Genomic DNA, 5,186 nt, shown 5'->3' with positions numbered 1-5,186 from the left:
TCTTTCACAATAACACCAAAAAGAATGAAATACTTACGAATCAATCTCACAACAGATACAAAAGATTTTTACAGTGAAAATTATGGTTCTCTGAGAAAAGAGATAGAAGAGGATTTCAGAAAATGGAAAGATATCCCATGGTCCTAGATAGGAAGAACCAATATTGCTAAAATTTTCACACTTCCAAAATTGCTATACAGATGCAATGCAGTCTTATTAAAATACCGTTACTGTACCTCACAGAACTAGAGAAAATTTTCCTCAAGTTCTTTTGGAACCAGAAGAGACCCCAAATATCAAAAGCAATCCTGGGAAACAAAAGAAAGGCAGGATACATCAAAACCCCTGACCTTAAATTATACTATAAAGCCATTGTGATAAAATCAGCGTGGTACTGGCATAGAGACAGACCTTATGATGAATGGAACAGATTAGAAGATGCAGACTAAATTGCGAACACATTCATCCACCTTATCTTTGTTAAAGGGGCCAAACATGTTCACTGGAAGAAGATGGCATCTTTAATAAACGGTTCTGGAAAAATTGGCTTTTGACATGCCATAGGCTAAAACTAGACCCTTGCCTTCCACCACACACAAAGCTATTGTCACAATCAATCAAATATTTAAATATTAAAACAGAAACACTACATCTTCTGGAGGAAAATGTAGGTAGAAATCTTAAAGACATAGGGGTAGGTAGTGAGTTCATGAACAAAAGCCAAACTACATGGGAAATACTTCAAAGCATCAACAATTGGGATCTCATCTTTTTGAAGTTTCTGTACTTCAAAGCAAATCTCCAACAGAGTAAAAAGAAAACAATCTGGGAAAAATTATAGCAAACTGTCCTTCAGATAAAAGCCTTCTATCTAAAACATATAAAGAATTAAAGAAAATTAGGCCCCCAAATTTAAAAAATTAAATAAATAAACACAATAAATAAATAAATAAATAACACAATAAAAAATGGGCATCTGAAATAAAAATACACTTCTCAGAGGAAGAAACATAAATGGCAAGTAAATACATGAAAAAATGTTCATCATTGGTCATCCAAGAAATGCAAATTCAAACAACAGTGAAATTCATTCTCACTCCAGAAAGAATGGCTAACATCAAGAAGTCAGCCAATAACAAATGCTGGAGAGGCTGTGGTGAAAAAGGAACAGTTTTGCACTGTTCGTGGGAGTGCAGACTGGTACAAAAACCATGGATATCAGTGTGAAGAGTTCTTAAAAAGTTAGGATTGGAGATTCCATTCATGCCAGCTATTTACTGCCTGGGTATTGTTCCAGAAGAACTGAAAACCTCATACCACAGTGATATATATGCACCCATGTTTATAGCAGTGCAATTTGGTATAGCTAAATCCTGGAATCAGCCTGGGATAGAAAGGAATCTCTGAGTGAGGCAGCAAGATGGATGTGGGATTCTTCCATGGAACAAATGTATAACAGGATAATCGGTTTGGCAACAAACAGAAGAAACTATTGAAGCAGCTGGAATTTGCAGAATGTCTAGAAGAACAAGTGGACATGAGCAAAGTAAATTTGGAGGTTATAAAGTCTTGGATAACAAAACAAGTAACAGAAATCCTTGGATTTGAAGATGATGTTGTGATTGAATTTATATTCAACCAGCTAGAAGTGAGGAATCCAGATTCCAAAATGATGCAAATCAACCTGAATGTTTTTTTTTTTTTTTTTTTTTTTTTATGAATGGATTTTTGAAAGGAAAAAAGTGATAGATAATTTATGGAAGAACTTTGGCCCCTGCTGTTAAGTGCATAAGAAAACATCACTGGAATCCCTTCTGCTTTCCTACAACTAAAGAAGGAAGAAATAAAACAGAGACAGACTGAACAAGAAAAATTGGCATCAATGAAAAAGCAGGATGAAGACTAAGCTAAGAGAGATAAGGAAGAAAAAGAAAGCAGCAGAGTAAAAAGGGAGAAGTCTTAAAGCCCAAGAAGACACAAATCCAGATCTCCTTCACCTGGAAGATGATCTTCCCCTGTCAAGAGAGAGAAAGTTTAGTCATTTTCAATATCCCCAACACAGATCCAAGAGCTGGAGTCCTTCCTCTATTCCAGAAAAGAAGGAAAACAAAAACAACAACAACAAAAAACAAACAAACAAACAACAACAACAACAGCAACAACAACAACAAAAAAAACTCCAGAGCTCCCTGAACCTTCAATGAAAGTAAAAGAACCTTCAGTACAAGATGACACATCTACTAGTGACATCCTGAAAGTTCCCAAGCCCAAACCCATGCCAGAACCTAAAGAATCTACTCTGGAAAAAAAAATTCCAAAAAAAGAAGAAAAGACCAGGCCAAAAGCTTGGTCATGTTCCAAACCAAGGTTATGGGCCCATTCTCTCTCTCCTTCTCATACTTAACCAAGAAGGCGCCACATGTTCTGATTAAAATCATATTCACCTTGAAGGTAGCCAAGCCCAAGAAGGAGATCATCTCTTAGAAGAACCCCACCACAATGAATGCTGCCTCCTCCAAGGCATAGAAGAAGTAGATCTTCAGTAAGACAAAGGAGGCTGTCATCAGCATTGCTGTTTGGGAGCAGTTTATCGTCCTGCTCATCTCGTTCCAAGTCACCACCAAAGAGACCTCCCAAGAGGACATCAAGCTCCCCTGGAAAAACTCAGGTTATCTCCTTCAGTGATTTCTCTGAGGCAAAGGCACAGGCCATGCCTGCTAGCTGCTCCATCACTGATAACACATCATTCCTCAACACAGCAGCAGTCAAACCGTAAAAGAAAGAGCCATGTTTCTGTGTATCTGGGGAGAACATGAGGTAAGGTGACAAAACATATAGGTACTGAGAAAAAAGAATCACCATCACTAGCACCCCAACCTAGAAAGGTAGAGTTATCTGAATCTGAAGAAGATAAAGATGGCAAAATGGCTGCAGCTAATTCTGTGAGGCAGAGACCTTAGTACAGATGACAGAACCAACAGTCTTTATCTGACTCTGGCTCCTCCTCTTCCTCTGTAGATGAGTGACTCCAGCCATCCCATGTGAAAATAATGAGGTGGGCCCCTTCCCGAAGTGAGTCTCCATCACCACAAAAGCGTCAGAAAGAGACCTCCCCTCAGATGCAGATGGGAAAGTGATGGCAATCTCTGGTGAGTAAAAGTAGCACATGAAGGAGAAGACCCTACCTCCACCAGCCAGAAGATGCCGCTTGCCCTCACCAGCTCCTCCTCCACAGAGCCACCAGGAAGGACTCACTCACCTCCCCCTTGGTGCTCACCTTCCGGGAGAAGATACTCTCCTCCTATCCAGAGGTGGTACTCTCCTCCAACTCTAAAGAGAAGAATGGCTTCACCCCTACCCCCTCCCAAGAGAAGGGCGTGGTATCCCCACCACCAAAACGCCAGGTCTCCCCTCTCCACCTCCCAAACAGAGAAGCTCCTCAACTGCTAAGAAATGCTCATCTTCTGTCTCACCAAAGCCTAGGAAAGGGTCTTCCCAACGCCCTGCTCCCAGGGAGCCCCGATCACCACAACCAAATGACATTCTTCCTCACCATGGCCTCGAGCTTCCCAGACCTCAGGTCCTTCACCCACTCGAAGAGGAATGTCCTCACGCCAAAGAAGGCAGTATCCATCTCAGAGTACCAGATCCGTTAGAAGAGCCTCCAGAATTCCAGAACTTAAAAAGACAAAAAAGGCTGCCTTACGGAGCCCGCAGTCTGTAAGACAAGATCCAGCCTCTCCATCTCTCTTTGGGTCTCCTGAGCCAGCAGCTAAGAAGCCCTCAGCACCTCAATCCCCTGTCCAGCCTCAATCTCTCTCCACAAACTGGTCCCCTTGGTGCTGAGGCTAAGAGCCTCATGCCAAAGCCATCACCAGCTCAGAATTCCTATCATGAAGGAGATGGTAAGAAGAAAAAGAAAGACAAGAAACACAAAAAGCACGAAAGAACACAAGAAGGAAAAGGCTGTAGGGCTGGAGAGATGGCTCAGTGATCTAAAGCACCTACTTGGAACAAGCTTGGCAAAGCACAGGGACCGAGGTTCGATCCTCCAGCACCACATGCCAGCCAGCCGCGCCCCCTGGTGGGCTGAGCTGGCCACACACACACACACACACACACACACACACACACACACACACTAAATAAATGTTAAAAAAAATTTTTAAGAAAAGGCTGTGGCTGCAACTGCTGTGGCTCCTGCTACCTCTGCAGCTGTTGTTGCTGCCACAACCACATCAGCACAGGAAGAACCTGACGCAGCCGCCGAGTCCAAGAAGGAGACTGAGAACGAGGCTGAAGACAACCTGGATGACTTAGGAAAGCGGGAAAAGACTGTTATCCATGCAAAAGGCTTAAGTGTCCCCACTGTACAGGGGGGAATGTTGATTAGGATGCAAATTTTGTTTGGTTTTTACTCAATTCAATTTCAAAATTGCTAAAATGTGTTTGAACTTTAGGCTACAACGTTTGTCGTAATAATTGCTAGGTTGAAGTGCACCATATAAAAAAAGGGTGGCATGGATTTACATTGCAAAAGGTGTCCACAGTGTATTAGTGACATTTTTTCATTGGCAGCTGACAAAAATCCAATTAGAGTAAAATGTTTTAAGGAAAAAAAAAACTCTTTAAAAAGGGGGCTTTAAGTATTATTCCTTATTTCTTTAAATGTCCCTTACTATTAACAGGGAGGCTTTCACCCTTTCTTCTTTCTTTCTCTCTCTTTCTTTCTTTCTTTCTTTCTTTCTTTCTTTCTTTCTCTTTCTTTCTTTCTTTCTTTCTTTCTTTCTTTCTTTCTTTCTTTTCCTCTTTTTGTTTACTTCTTCTTATTTGAGTCTTCACACTCATTTAAATTCTGCTTCCAACCTTATGTGGTTTGCAAGCTTGTCCAGAATTGGGCCACTGTTGGAGTACCACAGAAGTATAAGTGGATGTTCCAGCTCCACAATCTTCCCTGTTACCTGTGAAATCGCTGCTGAAAGGAATCAGGATTCAAACCCTAGGTTGAGACAGAAAAATGAAAGGTTAGTTTCCGGGACACTAGGCTTATACTGATGTGTGACACATTGATTCAAAACACTGGAACTGGATTCTACTCTGTCCTGGGTTTCCTTTTTCTTCTTCCTTTTTCACCTTCCTCCTCTCCTCCTGCTTGTAAAGGCAGTTAAGTCATCACAGGAAGGATG

The 5,186-nt window shown here is 41.3% G+C and overlaps 1 pseudogene; it reads left to right on the top strand.

The window, feature by feature from the left end:
* Positions 1 to 1,420: 1,420 nt before the first annotated feature.
* Positions 1,421 to 4,389, top strand: LOC101580147 (annotated as a pseudogene).
* Positions 4,390 to 5,186: the final 797 nt, after the last annotated feature.

Source organism: Octodon degus, unplaced genomic scaffold (assembly GCF_000260255.1).
Source record: "Octodon degus isolate 3935 unplaced genomic scaffold, OctDeg1.0 scaffold00010, whole genome shotgun sequence".
Classification (NCBI taxonomy): Eukaryota; Metazoa; Chordata; class Mammalia; order Rodentia; family Octodontidae; genus Octodon; species Octodon degus.
This window is presented reverse-complemented; position numbering and strand designations above follow the sequence as displayed.